A 24,040-nucleotide genomic window follows, 5' to 3' on the forward strand; every position below is an offset into this window, starting at 1 on the left:
GGGGGCGCGGCCCACCGCCGATTGGCCGGCGGCCTCCCTGACCCGGATCCTAGGTAGTGGGTCCGGGTCAGGGGGGGCGGGCTATAAAAGGGGCCGCCTGGCCCCTCGGGAATAAAGAGGTGGGGAGCGCCCAGGAGACCCCCTTGTCCCTGGACGCTCCCTCGCTGAAACGGTGTGCCCCGCGCTCGGGGCTTCTTTGATTTCTTTTTCCTTTCTTTTTCAGGTGGAAGCGGATCTGAAGATTATCACCGAGGGCGCGAGGCGACGTGAGGCGACAGTGTGTTGTTTTATTTTCTTTCAGAAGCAAGGGCCAGCCGCGTGTGATCATCGGCCCAGCCGCGTGGAACCAGCCGCCAAGGAGAGCAGCGTGTAAGGGACGCGGGCCAGCAGACTGAGGCGCCGGTAGCGGAGGCGTTTGCGTGAGGATTCCCAGGCCGGGTTGTAGTCTCTAAAGCGGCGCGCACGGTGACCGCACAAGGTATTTGTGGCGCGGGGGGCAGAGACAAGCAGCGGGCGGCTGCAAGAAATCGAGGGGTGCTCCGTAGCGCCAAAAGAGCGCGGAAAAGTGATTGAACAAGGGTGAGGTTTAATGTAAGCGCGGGACAAGAAGGAACTGTTTTTTCGCCCGCATCTACAACAATAAGGCGAGATACGCATGTGTTAGGAGCCCAGCGAGAGCGGGCGGTAATTTAGCAAGGTTTTACTCGCAAAGGGACACAGGGCACGTTAACGCGTACATCTGTGAAGGGAAGAGAAGCAGGGTCGACCAGGGCAGCACCTGAATGGGAGACCCTTCGTGTAAAGTACACATAGGCTAGGAATAACGAGTTGGTTATTTCTTACGTCGTTTTTTGCAATGTATATCTGTTCAGCATTATTTTGAGGAGTTGAGTGCTTATTATATGATAAATGTTCTTGGCATAAGTGGGTGTTATTGCGCAATTTATTGACAATTCAGGGTTGGTGTAAACTGAGACAGTTTCAGTAATTTAATTATTCAAGAACAGTGAATTGGCTTTTATGCTGCTTTTATGCCTGTTGTTCATTAAATAACAAAGGGGGACAAGGGTTGGTAAGAATTTAATTCATTAGGTATTTTAGGCGCCCCCCCCCCCTTTTTTCGCTGGTCTAAAGAGAGAGTGTTGTGTTATTATCTACACCAGGTGTTAATACTTTTATCCATTTCAGGCACCTAACGACGTTATTCCGCGCAGATTCACTCATTTGACCTGACATTATTGGTGCAATTCAATCGCAGGGAAGAAGTACGGACAGTCATCGTGCGACGTGCTTTGGGGCGTGATTGCAGTCCGATACCACCGGGACTACGCAGGATTGACTGGTCGGTAAGAGGGGTACGGGGGGCTGGCATTCATCGCTCCTGGTGGCCGCCGGGTGGGTCTACATTAGGTTTACTCACCCCTTACATAAGCGGACAAGCCGCTAGTGTTGCGGTCGCCGTTGCATGGTGCTGAAAGCCCCCTGGTGACCCTCCATCAGAAAGGTACACAAGGTCGGCCTGTCGTGATTTTTAGGAGAATAGGCAGCTGTTTGTGGGTGTTTGTATCATGCCAGGCCCGCGGGGTGGAAAAAGGGGGTCCAGCATGGAGGCTATGATGCGCGCCATGATGCGTGACATGAGTGAAATTAAGCAGCAGCTAGGGAAAGTAGATGAGCTTGAAGCACGGTTCAATGAGAGGCATGGGGATGCCCCGGGCCCATCGGGTAGGCCTATCCACAAGAGGGTGGCACCAGTGCCAAGGGGGGACTTTGTCACCCCACCTGGGAAGTCTAAGTCCAAGAGACCCAGGGATGCTGCCCATACCCCGGGGCCAGTAGAGCCGGTACCTGCCGTGCCGCCGGCGGTCGTCCCACCCCCGCATATACCTATGCCTACACCCCTTGCCCCCGTGGTGCCGGTGCCTGTAGGTCAACCAGTAGACGCTGGGCCTGCTCCCCCACCGGTGCCCACAATCCCGGGTACAGGCGTGCCACACCCGGCACCCGCCCTGCCAGCTGCGCCAGTACCACAGGGCATAACCCCAGTGGTACCTGTTGTCCCGGGGGGTACTTTAGAGTCAATGCCCCCTGAATTGTTATCCCAGATAACGACCTTGATGCCATGGCTCCAAAAAGGGGGAGCTTTCCCGAATTCTGCAGACCATGCAGCAGAGGCGGCGAGGTTTGTGGAAAAAATCAGAGCGGCGTCGGTCGCCGACAGTGTTGCATTGCTAATATCTTCTCCCCTTGCAGGTCCAAGTGTTCCCCAGCTGGACGGAGTTAAAGGGCAGCCGCCCCCGGTGCCCGCACTTGGTAAGGAAGTGGCATTGCCGCTCTTGGGGGACGGTGTTCTACCTTCCAGGGGCGAGAATTTGGCTCAGCATGTGTCATTAGCTGTGAAAGAGATGATTTGGGCGGACAAATACGTGTATATTTATTCTTTGCTGTTAGATAATAGGGAAATGGAGCAGGTAAAAACACTGAAAGAGTGGATGCTCCCAAGCGAATGGAGGGTGCAGTGTGCTAGATTTAGGGTTGAGGAAACTCTTAACAACTGGATGAAAGCATGGGCTGTATTCACTGCTATTAAAGCTGAGCGTCCTCCAGATTTGCAGGCAGCATTGGCATGCTACTCGAGCAGGATTGTGGGGTGGAGTGAACAGTATTCTGGGGAGGCATGGAAAGGGTATGATGTCAATTTCAGGAAGGCATTGGAATTTAATAGAACATTGGCATGGGACACGGTAGATTCCATGGCTTGGCACAAACAGTTCTCAGACACTGCGCCTCCCCCCCAGTTCGGTGCGGTCAAGGTGTTCTCTAGACCTCAACAGCCCTTTCGGCCCCCCCAAACGAGTGAGGTACCTGGGAAGTTTAGGGCCAGTGGGCCAGAGAAAAAAGGGGTGTGCTGGGATTTTAATAGGCGCACCTGCACAAGGGCCGCGTGTAAGTTTAGACATGCATGTTCCTCCTGTGGGCACCCCTCTCATCCAGAAACTGCCTGTAGGTCCAAGCAGGGAAACACAGGTCAGAGGGGCAGGGGAAAGCCACTATAAGACAAACAGGTTAGGCCCCCCCACTCCAGTGGATGTGGTGGCAATGATTCCATGGTTGAACAGATACCCGGACCACACATCGGCCACCCTACTCCAAGAAGGTTTTTCTAAAGGCTTTAGGATCCCGGCCACGGGATACACAGGCAGCGCGCACTGTAGAAACCAATTGTCAGTCAAGCACAATCCGGCTGTGGTGGCCGCCAAAATTGACAAGGAGCTATCGTTAGGCAGGATAGCTGGCCCTTTTTCTGAAGTGCCAGTACCCAATTTTGTGTGTTCCCCATTAGGAGTTGTCCCTAAAAAAGAGAAAGGGCAATTCAGATTGATACATAACCTGTCAGCACCTAGGGGGACGTCACTGAATGATGCCATTGACGAGGGTATCTGTAGTGTTAAATACGCCTCTTTTGATCAGGCTGTTAACTTATTACAGGCCACAGGACCCGGGGCGCTGATGGCGAAATCAGACATAGAATCAGCCTTTCGCCTCCTCCCGGTCCACCCAGCCGATCAGCATCTCTTAGGCTTCACATTTGGGGATATGTTCTACATGGACAAATGCATGCCCATGGGTTGTTTGATATCTTGCGCTTACTTCGAGATGTTTAGCTCTTTTCTTGAATGGGCCATGAGACAAGTGACGGGCCATCAGCGGGTCATGCATTATTTAGATGATTTCCTCTTCCTGGGTACAGCGGGATCTCAGGAGTGTGCACTGGCATTGCAGGAATTTTGCGTGCTCATGCGGGCTTTTGGAGTCCCGCTTGCGCCCGGGAAGACGGTTGGCCCCACCACCTGCTTAGAATTCCTCGGCATTGAGATTGACTCAATGGAAGGATGTTTTAGATTACCTAGGGACAAGGTGGACAAATTCAAGACAGCGCTACAGTTATGCCTCCGGAAGGAGAAGGTCACTTTGCAGCAATTACAGGAGGTGGTAGGGCAATTGAACTTTGCACTGAGGATCATCCCCATGGCTCGCCCATTCTCTCGCTCTATTGCACAGGCAATGAAGGGGCTGAGGGAGAAGCATCACCGCACTCGGCTGTCGGTTGAAATTCGCCAGGATTTGCTTATATGGATGGCATTCCTGGAGGATTTTAATGGCAGGGTAGTCTGGCCCGGCCCGCTGACAACATCAGCAGAGTTGGGCCTGTGGACGGATGCTGCCGGGAGTGTGGGCTTCGGCGCCATTCTAGGGAACAGGTGGGTCGCTCAACAGTGGCCGGGAGAATGGAAGACATGGGGTCTGACCAGCAACATTGGCTTCCTGGAACTCTTCCCAATATGGGTGGCACTGATGGTCTGGCCCGAACACCTATGTAATCAATCAGTGGTGTTTTGGTCAGACAACATGACGGTGGTGGAATGTATCAACCAGCAGGGGGCACGGTGTCCTTTCCTACTTCGTCTGATCAAAGAAATTGTGTTGCAGTGCCTTAAATTGAATGTCAACTTTAAGGCCAAACATGTCCCAGGTGTTCTGAACAATGCAGCTGACTCCCTCTCTCGCTTCAAAATGCAGGTTTTCAGGGAGCATCTTCCTACAGCAGACCCCTCGCCAGCGCACTTCCCAGCAGTACTTTGGCAGATTGGTGCCCCAGATTACAGGACCTCGTGGTCGCTAGCCTAGCCCCCAGGACCAAGACGGCTTACGAAGGGGCGTTTTTGTCTTATCGTTCTTTTTTGGGACAACAATGGGAAGTACTTTGGGCACAGGAGGATGGCTTTGCAGCCTATTTAGAATGGATGCATAAGGAAGGGCGCTCGGTGGCAGCGGCAAACAGACATAGGGCAGCTGTGTCATTCTTCGCTCAGGCTAGGGGCTTCCGGGATCCCACTAATACCTTTATGATACGTAAGGCTTTGAGGGGATGGCGCCGTATACAGGGCCATCATAAGGATAAGAGAAAGCCCATAGGATTAGCCCGGCTGACAGCTTTACTGGCCACGCTGGACACTGTTTGTAGCTCGGAGTGGGAGGTGTTTCTTTTTAGGGCAGCATTCTCTTTGGCATTATATGGGGCGCTGAGAATTAGCGAACTTGTGGCAGGTTCTAAGTCAGACCTACTGGGCGGCTTGCAAAGGGCTAGTGTGACGATAAGGGAGGACACCATGTGGGTGACTATTCCGAAGTCAAAGACCGACCAGGAGTCTAGGGGCCACACCATAGTTCTCCAACGGGCCCCGCCAACCCTTGCTGCCCAGTGAGGCACGTGGAATTATTGCGCGGACTGCTGTTGGGCCCAGCGGGCAGGGCATTGCTCTGTCACGCCGACGGGAGCCCCTTGACCAGATATCAATTCAGGAAGGTATTGGAGATGGGGGTCAGGAAAGCAGGTCTTGACCCTAAAGAGTTTGGCTCTCATTCCTTTAGGATTGGGGCAGCAACTGAGGCGGTGGCGGGGGGCCTCCCAGTGGAGAGAGTGAAGACAATTGGGAGATGGGCCTCAGAATGCTACAAACGTTATGTACGGATTGACATGCTATGATTACATGTCGCTCACGCTTGGTTTGTTTCCGCTCTCTTACAGTTTCTCAGACCTGTTACGCAGGGGAGGGACTTGTCGTCGGGCACCGGCAACATACATCAGCACGGAGCGGCACCCAGGAAACGATGAAGAACAGTGTTTGGATTGTGGGTCACTCATATGTAAAACGAGCAGAATGTGTCTTTATGTCAGGCGACAGGAGGAAAAGGGCGGCACAACTAGGGTTGGACATCACGTTCTTTGGCAGAGGGGGGTTGTGTCTGCACGAGTTTAGGGGATTCTTCCTGGGGCTTTTAGCACGCCGGCAATCTCCACCGTCAGTGGTGATACTTCACCTTGGGGAGAATGATTTGGCAACACTGGGTAGGCGCATTCTGATTGAGGAGATTATCTCAACCGCGGGTTGGATGGCTAGGACCTGCCCCGGTTGCACACTAGTATGGTCACAACTCATACCTCGACTACAGTGGCGGGGGGGACATTCGGTCAGGGCGTTGAATCACTCGGTAAAGAGGATCAACACACGGTTGGATAGGTTGTTTCGAGCCCCCTTGTTGCAGTCAATACCTCATGGGTGCATCTGGGGCGACAAGTATTACTTGAAGGACGGAGTTCATTTAACAGAGGAGGGTAATGTCTTGTGGTCTGACAATATCTGGGCCTGGCTAGAGGGTTTTGAAAGTAGGAGGGTTTCCTTAGGTAGGGGCTAGAGGGGGGAGGCCAGATCGTCGGTTAACAATGCTGGCCTGTGGCGGTAAGGTCATTATCGGTGAGCACATATTTGAGGTCTGAGGGGGCGGGCATCATCCTATGGAGGTTCCCGCCCAGGGGGAGGGGCCTGCGGGCCACTCCCAGAACTCCAGGGGCAAGGTAATAGGCAAAGGAGCGCGGGTAGGAGTAGTTCACGCTTTCCTTAGGCTGGTAGCCACCCCGCGCGCGTGGACTCATGACGCCACCGGCGCAGAGTAAGGGCCCTCCTTTAGTGGGTAAATGGAGTTCAGGGCGTAGACCGGGCAATTCCCGGGGTAACACTGCGCATGCGCACATCTATAGGGGAGGCGCAGCTTGTAGGACCTGACACCGGTAGTGACCCTGCCATATGGCCAGAAATGTACAAAAATCAAGATTAGGATGTTTAGTCTAAGTTAGGAAATAACATGTATTAGAGTTTTGTTATGGTCAGGCTCTCAAACTTGTTGATAAGAATTGTGTAACTAAATGTCCTGCTGATTTTTGTATTAATTGTTGATTATGCAATTAAAAAGCCTTTTTTAATTTCATACTTTAATAAATACGGCCGGGCGACTAGCGCCTGCCTTCCAAAAAGTAAAGACGTCTCGTGTCCACGTTCCTGGGTATTGGGTGCCGGATTGGGGGGGAGGCGGCAGCTAGTCGCTGACCATGTGAAAAGGGGGGGCCCTCGGCCCCCCCGCACGCATGGCGGCGCGGCGACCGTCGCCCCCCCTTTCTCTTGTGTTGCCATTCGGCGGTGGGGGCGTGCCCTGGGGGGCGCGGCCCACCGCCGATTGGCCGGCGGCCTCCCTGACCCGGATCCTAGGTAGTGGGTCCGGGTCAGGGGGGGCGGGCTATAGGAGGGGCCGCCTGGCCCCTCGGGAATAAAGAGGTGGGGAGCGCCCAGGAGACCCCCTTGTCCCTGGACGCTCCCTCGCTGAAACGGTGTGCCCCGCGCTCGGGGCTTCTTTGTTTCCCACCCACCATCCCCTTGGAACAAAAAGTCTTGTAGCATTTCTTATGTCTGGCTGAATGGTAAGTTTTGGAGGTACGCTCCACAGGTCTCACAGGGTAGTAGTGATGGAACTGTTGGTATATTTTGTGATGCTTTTGTTTAGGAATTTTTTCCCCTTTTAGCAAACGATGTGTGAAGTATATTATATGTGATACAAGTCTCTTTAGGCCTTTTTTCCCTTTGTAGCTATACGTTGATACTGTTATTTATTAGCCAGTGTAGCTGTCCTTTAGAATTTTTCCCATAGGTCGTCGTATTTATTAGGTATGGGGCATGCGGTAAGGTCATTATCGGTGAGCCCATATTTGAGGTCTGAGGGGGCGGGCATCATCCTATGGAGGTTCCCGCCCAGGGGGAGGGGCCTGCGGGCCACTCCCAGAACTCCAGGGGCAAGGTAATAGGCAAAAGAGCGCGGGTAGGAGTAGTTCACGCTTTCCTTAGGCTGGTAGCCACCCCGCGCGCGTGGACTCATGACGCCACCGGCGCAGAGTAAGGGCCCTCCTTTAGTGGGTAAATGGAGTTCAGGGCGTAGACCGGGCAATTCCCGGGGTAACACTGCGCATGCGCACATCTATAGGGGAGGCGCAGCTTGTAGGACCTGACACCGGTAGTGACCCTGCCATATGGCCAGAAATGTACAAAAATCAAGATTAGGATGTTTAGTCTAAGTTAGGAAACAACATGTATTAGAGTTTTGTTAAGGTCAGGCTCTCAAACTTGTTGATAAGAATTGTGTAACTAAATGTCCTGCTGATTTTTGTATTAATTGTTGATTATGCAATTAAAAAGCCTTTTTTAATTTCATACTTTAATAAATACGGCCGGGCGACTAGCGCCCGCCTTCCAAAAAGTAAAGACGTCTCGTGTCCACGTTCCTGGGTATTGGGTGCCGGATTGGGGGGGAGGCGGCAGCTAGTCGCTGACCATGTGAGTCTGTGATCAGTCGCAGTTTTGTATTTTCCGTCGATTTGCATGAGGCACTTAAACAAGGTCAACACATCATCCATGAAGACCACTTTCGGGGTGGTGCAGCTACAGGAAGTAATAAGAACAGCTAACCCTGTCGGCAGAGCACCATTCGTGCAAAAGATTTTGGGCTACGGAGGAAGCTTCCCTGGTCTTTCAGTGCCCTGCGATTGAAACATGCGCATTGGTTCATTGGAAGTATATTTATTTCATCTAAATGAAAGGTTAAAAGTGGGGAGATGCAGAGAGCGCTTTACATTTGTAAGTGCGCGTGGCATTATTCCCCGTTACTTATCGGCTAACAAAACGTGCTGTTCATACAAACAGGGTTATTTCCAAGTTAAGGAAGATAGAGGGAAGGCTGCAGCTGGGGGGCCTGAGAGCGCACAGGAAGGGGTGACCTCCCTCGTACGTGACCAGACGGGACCCACAGGGGCGCGCATCCTGCTCGGGCACCCAGGGGAGCAAGCAGGCGTGTCTCTGCTTGCAAACGCCCAGGCTAATGGGAGAACATTAGGAATCCGCGAACTTGCGGGGGCCATCCCTGAAATGCAGACCCCCGCTACTAACAAGCAGCCAGCCACAGCACAGGGTACCACAATTTCAGAGCCAAACACGGAGCCATATCTGGTTGATAACGGAATAAGGGCGGAAACCCCACACAGCATCCCACGGAGCACTCACCAGTCTGCTGCAGCGCCGCGCCGCTCTCCTACGCCCAGATGTGCACGGACTCCCAGCTGTCCCCGAATGCAGAGGGCTGAGAATCGGTCAGTAATCCTATGGCCGGGATGCGAGTGTCCTCCCGTGACCCGGAGGGACAGCAGAGCTCCCCATGCCGGGCTCTGCGGCTTCACACCCCTCCAGTGCCCGGGTTCACTGCCATGGCGTGCGAGGGCCTCGGTGGTGTTTACAAACACGCCTGCTCCAGGGCATTCACCTGCAGATACGCTGCCCCCTCCCCGCTTGATTTAGAAGAGATATGTTTTGCACCACGCAGCAGAAGGTGATGGTTGAAATCCAAGCGCATTCCGTTTTTCACAAATGTTTTTTCCTCTTCATTTTCTTTGAAAGCTGGTGCTGCAGGTAGGAAGCCGACAGGAATGCTTACACAGAAGCAGAAATCACACCTAGCCCAAATCGGATCCTACAAAGAGCATCACATGCTGGAGTCCAATCGGTGCTTCCTGTGGTTGGAAACGGAATAACAACAAGCATTAGGTTGTTGTAACCCCTGTTTTTTTTTGGTGGCGCGACTGAGGAATGGGCCGCGTTGAACTACAAACGTTACGTTGGTTACGTCATTTTGTAGTTTAAAGCGGCCCGCCTCTCATGGGCCGCGAATGAAAAAGAGAAGCAGTGCTGGTGACGCGGGGCTCCCATGCCCGAGGGAGAGCCCCGCGGAGGCTGCAAGACTTTAAAATGACGGTAAGTGGGGCCGGGGTGGGGGCCCCTTGTATGTATGCGGCGGCGGCGGCTTTGGGGGGGGAGGGGGGCCTTGTATGTATGCGGCGGCCGGGGGAGGGGGGGGGGCTCTTCCATGTATGCGGCGGCGGCCGGGGGAGGGGAGGGGGGGCTCTTCCATGTATGCGGCGGCGGCGGGGGGGGCTCTTCTATGTATGCGGCGGCGGCGCGGGGGGGGTGGTTGAGCGCTTCGATGTATGCGGGGGGGGTTGGGGGGGCTCTGTATGTATGTGTGTGTGTGTGTGTAGGTGCGCTCCTGTGTGTGTGCGGCGGGGAGTGCCGGTGAGTTCGGGGAAGTAGGGGGGGTTCGCGCGTGTGTGTGCCTTCCTGCATGTGTGTGTTCAGGGGACGTGCACGGCGCCGTGCTGGGCGTGCGCGCCCACGAGGTTAAATCTCGGCCTGAAAATGCGCGTGGCACTTTGCTGTCCACATTCCCCGAAAAGTAACTACATAAGTTGTCTCGCATAGACAGCAAAAGCTTCGCTTTTGCTTTCGTCTAGCGAGACCTAAAAAGGAGACATTTGACCAAACAAAGATCAGATTGGCCAAGTGATAGATTTAACCCCTTCCATGCTCATGAGTCACAGTGGAGCTGTGCTCATGAAGAGCTGGGCTCGTCATAACGGCCGCGGCCCGCCCACATGCGATTGATTCCCCGCCTGTGTGGGAGAATTAATCAGTGGGCGGGGTTGTGACGAGCCCAGCTCATCATGAGCACAGCTCCACTGTGACCCATGACTAGCTGGGCTCGTCACGAGCACCGCGGACCCCCCACCCCTGCACTGTGGGGAAATTACCCCCGCGGCGAAGCGGTTAACATTTTTAAGGGTGCCCCATTCATTGATTTTATGTAATTGGGACAGGGGAGAGTTAATTAGTGATTTTGTGGGTGCAGCTGTCGCTGGGCATTCCTTCTCCCTTATTTACCCAAGAATCTTATTTTCATTGTCATTCCGGCTAAGATATTTTTGTAGCACAATCTTTAAAACTCTATATTCAGGTATTATATTATTCAATCTAGCAAGAGATACAGAAGAAGAACAAAATAAGTGCATTATACACTTTCTCACTACAGTAAACTATTTATTGAATAATGTAAAGCATCTGCAGTTTAAGCTTTATAATGAGGCCAATCCCGATCCATATAAAAGCTTGCCTAAAGTGAAACCAAGAAAGTCCTTTCACAAAGACCATCTCCTTGGCTGTCCAATCGAGCTACCAAACAATTAGTCTTGATTAATCTCTTTATAGGACTCACAGTATGGGGGGAATCATTTCAAGGCATGTTGATTCAAGGTTAAGAAAGAGTTCAGCCTATTATAAAACTGCCTGGCCAGTGTGAATAATGCAGCTCAGTTAACAGGGCCGGCCTGGAAACTAAAATTGTCCCTGTCAAAAATGTACAAACCACCCCCAGGCTTATGGAGGTCATGACTACAATTGGGTCATGGGGACATGGTTGGGTCATGACAGCATTTCCTGCTTTGAAACCAACCTTTAACATGCAGCCTGTCGGTAAAGTGCTAGAGTGATAGAATAGCCAATCTGACCTGAAGACTAGTCCCTGAAGAGAAGGTAAGTATTTTATTTTATTTTTGGAATGGCATGAAGAGGGTGACTTTAACGATGCATAGGGATAAAGTATTCCTAATCCCAGCCTTCTTATAGGCTATTGGCATTGGAACTTTCCAACAGTCAGCAGTGGTTCATAGATATTACTGTTTCAGGGGTGCATCATCCTAACTGAGGGCTCATCCATGCCACCGGCTTACAGGATCAGAAATTCTGGTAGCTAACAGTGACCTTAACAGCCATGTACTAAGTAACTATTAACCCGGGGAACATAGCATATGTACTGCATATACAAGGACCGGATGTATGACGTTACAACGCATACTTTTACAACGACTACCATTACAACGAATTTTTTACAACGCAAAAACTTTTACAACGCATACCATTACAACGCAAGATTTTACAACGCAAGTACCTTTACAACGCATACCATTACAACGTAAATATTGGTAAGTATATAATATTTTTTTTAATATAAATTATTTTAAATTATTAAAATATAATTAAATTTTATTTAATTTTATTTAATTAATTTAATTTAAATATAATTTTAATTTATTTTTACAAATTAACCCTGTACCCCAAAAACCCAAAACTGACCCTGAACCCTAAAAATATTTTTTTTAATTTAAATTAATTTAAATTATTAAAATATAATTAATTTTTATTTAATTACATTTAATTAATTTAATTTAAATATAATTTTATTTTATTTTTACAAATTAACCCTGTACCCCAAAAACTGAAAACTGACCCTGAACCCTAAAAATACCCCTTTACCCAAAAACTGAAAACTGACCCTGAACCCTAAAAATACCCCTTTACCCAAAAACTGAAAACTTACCCTGAACCCTAAAAATACCCCTTTACCCAAAAACTGAAAACTGACCCTGAACCCTAAAAATACCCCTTTACCCAAAAACTGAAAACTGACCCTGAACCCTAAAAATACCCCTTTACCCAAAAACTGAAAACTTACCCTGAACCCTAAAAATACCCCTTTACCCAAAAACTGAAAACTGACCCTGAACCCTAAAAATACCCCTTTACCCAAAAACTGAAAACTTACCCTGAACCCTAAAAATATCCCTTTACCCAAAAACTGAAAACTGACCCTGAACCCTAAAAATACCCCTTTACCCAAAAACCCAAACATATAATATTTTAAAAATAATTATATACTTACCAATACTTACTTTGTAATGGTATGCGTTGTAAAGGTACTTGCGTTGTAAAATCCTGCGTTGTAATGGTATGCGTTGTAAAAGTTTTTGCGTTGTAAAAGTTTCGTTGTAATGGTAGTTCGTTGTAAAAGTTGCGTTGTAAAGGTTGTTTCCCACAAGGACCTGGTATAAATCAAGTTTTAATAAATATCCATTTGAAACTTTGGACACTGGTTTATTTCACAAAATAGATGTAAAGGCGGCCTAATATCCCAGGAAAAACATAAAATAGAGAACCTTATTGCATCATCAGCTTTGTACTGCCTTTTCCCGTGTTACTTCTATAAACTCTCATGTTCAAGCACTCACTACAGTTCCAAAGGGATCCGTAGTGCTGATCTTTCTTGTGATAAAACCAACCTGTCTCAGATAGTCTTTATGGGTTTTTGTAAAGCACTGCAAGTTCCATACAGTAGTCCCATAGTGCTTCTGAGTGTCTTTGAGCGCCTCATAACGTGTATGACGACTGTGTGACGAAAAGAACTGTGGCCCAATCATCTATTAGTCTACCGAGTGGCTCTTGCTTGGAGTTATGTTAAACATATCAATCAAACTGGAGTTTGTAGAGCACGGCTACTCACCCATGAGGGTCTGAAGGCGCTGAGGGGAGGAGGGTGGGGGCTGCTGATCCATCTGGGTCTGGAGGTTCAGTCGAAGAGCTAGGTCTTGAGATACTTCCTGAATTGGTCCGAGACTGGGATTGCCTGAGCTAGAGGGGTAGGGTGTCCCAGGTCTTGGCGGCGAGGTAGTAGAAGGATCTTCCTCTAGTTCTTGTCTTATGAATCCATGGGACTGTGGCCAGGGCAACTTGGGTTGAGAAAACTTGTCTGGCGGGTACTGGAATGAGAGGTGGTGGTTCAGATGGGCTGGTCCCGCGTCATGGAGTTCTTTGTAGGCATGTGTGAGGAGCTTGAAGGCGATTCTCTTGTTTACTGGGAGCCAGTGGAGTTGTCGTAGGTGTTGTGTTATGTGGTGGTGGGTGTCGAGGACCAGTCTGGCTGCGGCGTTTTGTATGTTCTGAAGTTTCTTGAGCTGTTTCTGCGTGATGCCGGAGTAGAGTGCCTTGCCTTAGTCGAGTCTACAATTGATGAGTGCATGGGTGACCATCTTTCTGGATTCTGTGGGGATCCATCTGAAAGTCTTTCGAAGCAGGCAGAGCGTGTGGTAGCAGGAAGAGGAAACAGCGTTGATCTGGTGGTTCATTGTGAGCCAGGAGTCCAGTATTATTCCAAGGTATCTGAAACGTTTAGGGCTAGCAACTTCAAACTTTTACTGTACTTTCATGAATCTTATTAAAGCGATAATACTTTTTAAAGGTGTAATTTGCTTGGTCTGGTGACAGAGTGGATTAACTCTCTCACTGCCAAATCTATGTTTGCACTCATGGTTAAAAATCCAAATCTCAGTGGGTCCACTCAGCCTTTCATCCTGCCGATGTTGACAAAAAAAGTGCCATCCAGCTGGGTAACAATAAACGTTTGTTCTTCAGCGCCAAGGTAGGCTTTGCCAATAAACATGCTGCTGTATTGAACAGTGTTAAGATTTACTGCCGACTGGGAGGTGCAGCAAGCCCTAGAAGAAGGGCGGCTAACCCCCCCTGGGCGCGGCATACAAAGGCCTGGGCAGCAGCAGAGCTTGAGAGCTCGCCAAGGAAAAGGCCAGCAAGTGATTAAGGAGTTTGGGTACAAACGCCCCAATCAGGAAGGAGGGGTGTGCTCGCTAGAATAGCTTAAAAGCCGAGTGGGTCAAGCAGTTCCCAGCTCTGTCGCCAGAAGAAGTGCCATCAAGCTGGGTAAGAATAAATGTTTGGTCTTTAGCGCCTAGGTTGGCTTCGCTAATAAACATGCAGCCGTGGTGTGGCGCTTCGGGTTCACCCCTGCTCAATGGGGTCGGTGTAAGAGCTGCCAATTGCCCCTCAAATAGACTTACGGACACAGGAACTTTAGGTAACACAGGCTTTATTAACTTGAATGTCTTTTTCCTGTGTAACGTCTTTCTGTAGTAGGGCAGGGGGCTTTCGGTCTCCTCAGTCAGTCTTTGCTGGCGCTTCTCCACAGCGGTCCGGCGGTCGTCCCGGTGTCTTCTGGGACTTGTGGTCCGTGCCTCTTCCTCCACGTTGTCGTGAAGTCTCGTCGATCCGAATGGAAGAAAGGATAACACAGCTTTAAACGGGTGTACTGCCGAAAGGCACAGGGAAGGGAGTGAGGGAACACACGTGCACAAAAATCAGCTATGGACCACAGTGCCGGGGTAGTGAAGGTGGGGTAGTGCACAGGAAGCGTCTCTGGTGCCTCTATGGGGGTTTAGCCCACTTGAATCCCGCCCAACCCGAAAGCCTTGATCGTACCTCTGGTAGCCACACTTCCCAAGAAGTGTGGCTGGGCGAAGCGCCTTCCAGTTGGCCTCCTGGCTTGTCGGGTTCGCCTCTTCCGGATCTTCCGATTCCGCCGCCCTTCTCTACGTCCCTTCTCCGGCCGTCGCCTCCTTCCTCCGATGGTCTCTCTCCTCCTCTGGTCTCCACTCCGCTCCGCTTTCGTCTCCTCCCGTCTGCTCCCGCCTCTCCTCCTCTTTCTCCTCTGATCTCCTCTCTGCTCCGCACTCTTCCTCTTCTCCGCCTCGCCTTCCGTCGCTCTCACCTCCGTCACCTCCGGGTGTAAAACACACCTGTGTGCTTTCTGGGGCTGTCTTTACCTGTGGTCCGAGGGCGTGCCAGTTGACGTAGTCCTGGTCCAGCTCCGCCCAATTAAAGAAACAGGGCTCACCACTCTCTTCGGGCTCCTTGTCGCCGAGGACATCCGTGTTTCTCCAGGCCCCTGTGTGCTGGTTAGAAAGAGGTGAAACAGGTAAGCCTGGCGGATCCGGGTCCTCCCCGTTACACGTGGTCGGTAGTGGGAGTACCTGCCGGGCGGTGATATCGGGAGGGGGAGGGGCAGGGTGGGAGGTAGTAATCTATGGATTACGAAGCTTTACAGGTAAGTAAACATATAAATAAATAAAACAAATTTCGTTGCGCGCACTGCATCGCATTTTGGGATGCAGTGCACGCAACGAAATTTGTTTTATTTATTTATATGTTTACTTACCTGTAAAGTTCCGTAATCCATAGATTACTACCCCCACCCTGCCCCTCCCCTACCCACGTCACCGCCCAGCAGGTACTCCCACTACCGACCGCGGCTGTAAACATGCTGCTATATTGAACAGTGTTAAGATATACCTGATGCGCCACGCTTGGCTGCGTGACCAGACCACCCGGGAAGTTACTGGAGGCTGCAGCCTCACCTTGACTATTGCTAGGTAGGCTCTACAAACACGGGGCCCAATTCACAAAGGTAAACGTGACAAAAGTCTTAATGACTTTCGGTATTCACAAAGGGCATATATGAGTAGTTAAGTTAAACTTGTGTCTCAGTTTAACTTATGTTTGGTCTCAGTTAGACTTACGACCAAAACTTAAGTTAAACTGAGACAAAAGTCTACCTTTACTGCTCGTAAATGACCTTTGTGAATACCAAAAGTCGTAAAGTTAGACTTTCATCTCAGTTTACCTTTGTGAATCGGGCCCTCTGTATCTAGAAAAAAAGCCTGGCCTTGGTTGCTCACTGTGACATGATGTTCTTGAGGTCTGACCTGCACTGTGCTGCTGTGCTGTGTTAGATTAAAGCTGCCCCTTTGGTGAGGGCGGTGACCTGGACGCACAGGCTGAGGTCACTGACCGTGTTGACGCCTGGGTTTATTTGTCCGAGCTGTACAGGTGGCCAGGCACACGAGGGAGGAGGGGAGCACAGAAAGAGTGATAGCAGTGAGAATCTAGTAGTTCTTCCCGAATCAATCCTGACAAATTCTAAGCAAGCACGAATTCTGCTGTTACAAATGACCACGCAAGCAACACGTGTACTCAATCAAATGATGACTTACTCATGAGAAAATAAGCACAAGAACAACTAAATGAGATGGCTCTTCGGTAATAAGGGGAAGGGGGCGATCGGTACAAATACAAATGAGGACCCTCGAGACATTGTTCTAATGTGTGATTTACCACCCGGTGCCCTGAAGCACTTTCTGATTGATAGTCAGAAGCACGGGTCATTTAGTCCTGCATCATTAACAATATTTGCAATTACATTGGTAAAGGTTGCATTTGTAAAGTAAGGGGCTCAGATCTGTTCCTTCTCTGACTAATGTCCTCATAATGGCGGTGTCCTTTGGTACTCATACACTCATTTGTACTGGAGCGCGTGTGTCTGTGGAGTGGCAGTTTGACACAATTCAGGCTTTCATCTTCTCTCGATATTTCGGATCCATTGAAGGAGTATTTAAAAATGGACTTCGATTACAAATATGAAGGAATCTGGTATCATTTTGATAACGTACGTGATTAGAGCTGATAGATAGAAATGTCCTTTTTTTGTTTCTTCTTTGCATGTTGTTCATGTTGTCCTATGTTATGCTGTTATGATGAGTTTGACTTTTTTTGTATACTGATGTATGGTATTGGTGACTTAAAAATCAAGCATATGGCTTGTAAATCTGCCCCACAATGTCTATTACTAGAAGTAGTTATACTCTTCTTCCTCAAGCTTATTCGTTGGAGTATGTAGATATTGTATTGCAACATTTGTATAGCGCTTTCTAGCCATATGTGGAGCGCGGAAGCACTTGCTTACATGGGCAAGCTGCTCCGGAAATCAGGGTTGCTATTTTTTATTTTTGGGGTTATTGTTGGTTGTTGAAATTAGCCTTGTGCTATTAAAGAAATCATGTCATGCATTAATTTTAACACGGTAGATTAAATTAATAGGAGTTAGACATTATCGTTAATGGAAGAGGGGGGATTCATGCATTGGTTAGAGAGGTTTAATAGAGGAGCTACAGGAAATTAGGTATTGTTAGGTTGCAGGAGTATGACTTTTAACGGAGAAGTCGTGATCATTGAAATGCGGTGTGGCCAATTTGCAGGGATACAATAATTAGGATTAAGGCAAACAGGCATGTGACTTCGAGTAGACTGTGCACACAGAGAGGAGGCATGTTGAGGATGGAAAGGAAGGAGTGAGTAATTCAACAGAAAAAGGAGAGTCGAAAAATGGACGTTTTAAGTGAAAGTCATTTTTCATGCAGGGTTTAAAGGAATATTGTGAAGGCTTTTTAATACTGCATGCAAACCTGTAGCAAAAAAAACGTTATTTTCAGGTGCTGTAATATTAATGTAGGCCATGAGAACACCCGTGCACACACACAGCCATCACCTGCGGGTAAATAGAATTAAAACAAGCACAGTTTGATTTTCTTATAAAATCAGATGGAAGAAAACACCAAACAGGAATGTTGTATTTAAATGTTTGTGCTAGAGATGAGCCTCACATTTCCCTCTGATGAGCAGGGTGGGATGGAGGAGAACACATATTTAGTGAATCTGTGTAAAGCAATGATTTTCAGGTCAGGTAGCAGTGGGGCGATGTCTAATCTGGAGCACCCACGATACAGACACCATGAAGTGTGAGATTTTGCCTCTGGTTGTCATTCATCCTTCCTGTAGCAGTAACCAGACAAACAACAGGAGACGCTTTGCCTAGAAACGTCCTCACATGAATAATAGAAACTGCAGACCCACCCCTTACACTATGCACTAAACCTTCAGTGTTAAGGGAAACAGGATATCAGTAGCCCATGCCAACAAGGCCCTCGTTGAATCTCTAAGGGAAACCCTGACTCCATTGTTCTCACTTTAGAGGCTGGTCTGGTGCTATATCTACCTTCTCTGCACTCCATGCAAGATACGGTGTCCCTCCATCTGTGTTGATTTTAAATTTGTGCTTTGAGAGTTGCATATATGAAAGAACAGAATATGATTTTTTTCTCAACGTAGTACAGTATTATTAAAAAGTAAAATCCAGACTGGTGTTAAAAGGAAAAATCACTGTAGCGTTCAGCAGCATGATTTCCAAAATCACTCCACAATGGGAGTGAAAACGTTGAGTTTAGTTTCAAATAATTTTTGGCACCCACGACGAGGTCCTTCCTCTGGTTTCTAGGCTGTCACTGTTTACTGACAGTATTCATAGCGGAAAGGGATAAAACACTTATGTCCCTCTTGGTCCGGAAAGGGGATGATACTGCAGTAAACAAGCATTGGCATAGCCAATAGGTCTCGCCTTTGGGACCTTATAAGTGTTTAGTTATCCAGCACAATATCCTTGGTGCAACAACATCAACTGTTGCATGGCTGAACACTTATAAGGTCCCAAAGGCGAGACCTATTGGCTATACCAATGCTTGTTTCATCAGTTCTCACCTCTCGCATTCTCTTTTTAACTTAAGCATGTAACAAGGTTGTCATATTAAGTCCATCTTTCATCCAAGGCCTTCCTGGTCCGATGGTAGCCCTAACTTTTGATTCATAATACGTTTATGGTGCAGCTTGACAAACAGATGTACTTAACAAATTCCATTAATGGAGTGCCCATTCTTTACCACCGCCCAAACCGGCACAGCCAAGGATACCGGTTTTCTTCTAACTTTTGCCTCAAGGTGGTCGAGTGTCAGACTCGGGTCTTTCTGCCACAAGCTCAGTTAATAAGGCTTGGGTGACTTACATGATGTCGCAATGCTGCATTCAACCAGGACAAAAGCCAGATCAAAACCCTTCTCGCTTGGCTGTGGGTAATCAAGGGCTGCAAGATGGCCAATGGTCCTCCCAGTTCTGGCCCAATGCATGTATTAGGACATTTTATATATACATTTTATATGATGAATTGACCTGGTCCAACTAATGCTCGTCCTCACTGTTTTGTATTGTGCAAAGCATCCTGTGTACTGAAAGGTCGTCCAGTGTCGTGGTCCGAGCTTCTAGCCAGGGCCTTTTGTCTAGGGGTGGGCGTTTAACTGCGCTCCGTTGGAGGAGTACACAGAGTTTTAGCGCACAAAAAGAACTCTGCCAATCTCCAAGGAGCAGAGTTTACTGGTGCCGCCTCCCAACCTAATGCCGCATGTCTGCTGCCACCCACTGTCCAGGCCGGGAGGCAGATGTTGCTTCTAGTTCTAAGCTTCGATATTCGTATGTGTTTTTTCCCTCTCTAATGCAGAAATGCATTCATCCTGCTGCAGCTTCATTTAGACCTCAAAGTGCATGCGAGTCACTTTCTGTGCAAACATGCATTATTTGTAAGTGGAAGCCTTCTCTGTGCACTTGCTTCCACGGCGTCTTCATGCTTTCGAGTGTGGCCTCCTGATTACTATAGGCCACACATTATAAGGCACGGACTTCTGCAGATGCTGCAATGAAACTGACGAGTAATCAGGGACGACGCGTTTTGCCTGGGTTAGTTTTGCCTGGGTTAGTGGCTCGTTAGGCACCTGATGGCCAGCATTATCTATTCTGCAACAGTTGCTTTAAAAAAAAATAAGCCAGGGTGACGGCGCCACGCATTTGCTAGGGCAGTCCTCCCTTTTCAGCACCTGTTCTGGGCTCCAGCAAATTTCAGAACATTTAGTACAGACCCAGTTTTCCGAGAGCCCTTTGCACGTGCCGTAGTGCAGAATGAATTAGCAGCCGCTAGCAGTGTGTGTAAAAGGTGCAATGGATTGCCCGCCCACGGTCTGCGTTCTCTCTGACGATGAGCGCTGTCAATCATGCCACCGTGGGCCCCTGGGCGATGCCAAATTACAGCCGTGCATTTCTGTGAGAGAAATGTCTCGGTTTTTGGTTCTCAGAACCTGCGCCTCCTCACACTAGCCCTGCGCCGACTCCGACAATACTGGGGATCAAAGGAGAGGTCGGAACCAGAACAGACAGACGGAAAGGTTAAAACACAAAGTAAAAGAAACCGGCTCTTTGGACTACTGCATGAGACCGGAGGACGCGGCACCCAAGTGCACAACTGAGCGAACAGCTGCGCTGACCGGATCAGCCGGGCTCGGATAAGAGTGCATTAAGCAGGAGCCGCGGAGTTCATTTGACTTGGCAACTTAACCCTTGCAGTCCCCCCCTCCCCCAGGCACGGCGCCAGCAGAGGCGCGGCTCCTTACGTCAGAGCTGGAATGACGTGGTCACGGCATGGAAGAGGAACCGGGGAGTCCCCTAGCTGACGAGCCTTCGGTTTCTGATGTTACAATGACGTAAAAGTGGCCTACACTGCTCCCAGAAGAAGGGGTGCGAGTGCGACAGCATTTTTGTTTTTAAGTCCGTCCTCTGTGACTGTTTAGCCCGGTGAGTTTGGGAGGGGGGGAGTGTGCGTGCGTGCGTGCGTCTGTCTGTGCGTGTGTTGTGTGCGCCTGCGTGTGTGCCTGCCTGTGCCTGCGTGTGTGCCTGCCTGTGTGCCTGCCTGCGTGTGTGCCTGCCTGTGCCTGCGTGTGTGCCTGCCTGTGTGTGTGCGTACCTGCCTGTGCTTGCGTGTGCATGTGTGCATGTGTTGTGAACAGCCGGCCGGGATCGGAGCGCGTGACCTGATCCGATCCCGGCCGGCTGCGTGCTCGTGACAGTCTGTTGTCTCTGCCTAGTCCTTGAACGGGAAAAGGACTGAAATGATAACAATAGATCGCTTTGCGACAGCAGGGGCTTTCGCCCCTGCATTCGCAGGCGCGACCTAAAAAAGAGTGATCAGGGTGTTGCAGACTCGATAAAATAGCTGTCATGGACAGCCTCCTACTGGTCATCAGCCTTCCAGTAAAGCATACATCTTGTGTTTAGTTCTTGCTATGTAGGCTGAAAGGTCTTTATAACTCCTGGCCAACTTTCTTCCTGGAGACAAGTTCCATAAAGGATTCAATCTGCGCAGCCTACTTCCAGTCTTCTTGGTCAGTTACCAACTTCTGTCTGCACCAGGCAGTATAACTTTGGCTTTTCCTCTAGGGAAGTGGGAAATGTTCTTTATATGCAGCACCAGGGCAATAGCCACTGGTATATAAATTACCAGGTTGTTTGAGCTGATTTTTGAAGAATCGAGTTTTCAGATCCTTTACAAAGCAGAGGAGTAAAGTAGATAGTGTAATCTGTGGTGGAATGCTATTACAACAAAGAGGTGTAATGTGTAGGCTTTTACTTGTTTTTTGGTATTATTTCTTGTCTGCCATGTCTTAGCTTTTGTGTACTGGAATAGCCGCTTGACATGTTGAGTTTCCCTGGCAGATAAGATTGTTGTGATAGTCCCCGTTTTTGGGGTCATGCCTGGTAGATCCCCCAAGCTCCAAAAGGTAAATTAAACCTTTTTGAAGACGAGATCTGGAAGGTGTCTCTTACTCTGCCCTATACTGACATAGGTACAAGCAGAAGGGAGTGTTAGGAGTCAGCCTAACCTTCTGTGAATCTCTCATCCGTAAGTGATATACATAGAACCCCGCCCTCTACCCGAAATTATTACTGACACACAATGATTGGTATTTTACGTTATGATTATTTAGTATAAACTATTTGTAAACAAATCATGTGTATTAAATTATTATTCGTTTTTTATGAACTGATAAGCAGTAATTACGCAAATGATGAAGGTACACCCCTTAAACCACCCCTAACTTGAAAGACACGCGAAAGTATAACTGCTGGTGCCATACTTCAGCAAAGTGTGAGATACTCTAGTGGGGGCACAAAACCAGAGAACCCGAAAAGTGTAGTGCACATTGCTAGAGGACTCTGTTGTGTACATGGAATAATGATTACTGCCCTCGAAGAGAACCGTGCACCCCTTATGAATAGTGGCTGGCCTGGGTCAAGGACCTGCTAAAGTGTGGTACCCTGAAGTGTGCTCTCCAAGGGCCCGTCAATGGACCTCCTGTAGTCCTAGAGTTCTCAGAGATATCAAAGAACTCCCACAAGGGACCTGCACTAGCTACCTGTGACATCTGGAGAGCGGTACGCTCTCAAGTGCCCACATTGGCTACTAAATCTCAACGGGTAGCAAGGTGTGAGTGTTACACTAAGACATGTGCCTGGAGACCGGACTGTCTAGTGCGAAGCCCAGAAAGCTTGCCCGCATTTAAGGTGGGTGAATCCTGTACTGCAGGTACCCAGACATGCAGAAGTGTCTAGTTGGTGGTGATCCTGGTTCATCTATTGTGCCGCATCTCTCTTATGCAACATGCCAACGGCATGCGCGTTGCGTGGAGTGTTCAATTCACCGTTTGCGACCCTCGGAGGGGGTTGAACCGTAGTAGTGCCGTATTCTTACTGATGTGGCTCTGCTGAACTTGCACCTGTGTGGGTGAGCAGATTGGTCTGGTGCAACTTCTATCATCGTGCACCGGACGTAGTGCCTTATTTCCAGAGAGGTATGGAATTTGCAACTCTTCATTGTGCTTCACTGGAATTGTCTGGTGCATTCCATCTCAACGTGCACCAATCATTGTGCCTCATTGCCAGGGAGCTATGGAATTGGCAACTATTCATGTTTGAGACCTGAAATGTCTGGTGCCACCCATACCAATGTGCACCAAACTCTGTGTCCAGATTGCCTGGCATGACCCAGATCATTGTGTACCACTCGAGGTGGCTCATTCTACCCAGAGGCTTCCATGTGTTACTCCCTATTCATCGGTTGTTCCCTTTTGACCTTCATTGCGGCAGACCAACTGCCCTCTCCACACATGGCCCCTCCCAATGACATCTTGGCACCAGATAGTAGCGAGAGAGATTGACTGGGATGAAGGAACACTGCAGAGACAATTCGGAAGTGGGTTAAAAGCGTAATTCAGCAATGCCAAAAACAGAAATTAACTGAGCTATAAAAAAATTCCAACCACACAAATCCTCCCAAGGCATCAAATATATATTACCCCACCTATACACCTTTTGCAGTAAAAAGAAATACTCACATTTTTTATTTTATTCAACAGATACCACAGAAACAGTTGTTTCATGCACGTATGACAAGCACTGGGCCTCCTGGCTGGATGGCTCATTGACAATCTAGGCCAGATAGTAAAATAAATGAGTATTGCAAATTTATTAACAAATATGCAGTAAATGTACTGAACTGTGCAACATTTTTCCTTTACACAAGATAAAACATTAAATGCAAAACAACAATAACTAGCCCCCTACTGAAACTGCAGGCCACCCACCACAATAAATTCAAAAAATTGTATAAAAGTACAAATAAATGGCTCATGCCCTCTATCAAACAAACAACACCCTTATACGATAGTTTTGAACTTCCTTGTTATATCACAAAAACAAAGGGGCTTAGTTGTAAGCCCATTGCGCCACTTTTGTGTCACTTTTCCCATGTTAAAAGTGACGGAAAAGTGATGCAAGGGGCTTGTAAATATGCCCCAGAGTCCTTAAAACCAATGGTATATACGCAGCTGACAAAGAGAGTGATCCTTTAAGCTCCAAATACAAATGAAAAGTGACAAGGAGCTGGGCAATGCACTGGGAGGAGCCTGCTGGACAGGAACAGGAAGTTGGAGTTTCTGGGGCAGTTCCTTCTTGTTGAAAAAAAGTTAACTAAAAAAAAAGGCTTCTCGCACTAAAAAGCAACTTGAACAGACCGTTGGAGTAGATTATTAACAGAAAAATGTAAT

Source organism: Lissotriton helveticus, chromosome 5_1 (genome assembly GCF_964261635.1).
Source record: "Lissotriton helveticus chromosome 5_1, aLisHel1.1, whole genome shotgun sequence".
NCBI lineage: Eukaryota > Metazoa > Chordata > Amphibia > Caudata > Salamandridae > Lissotriton > Lissotriton helveticus.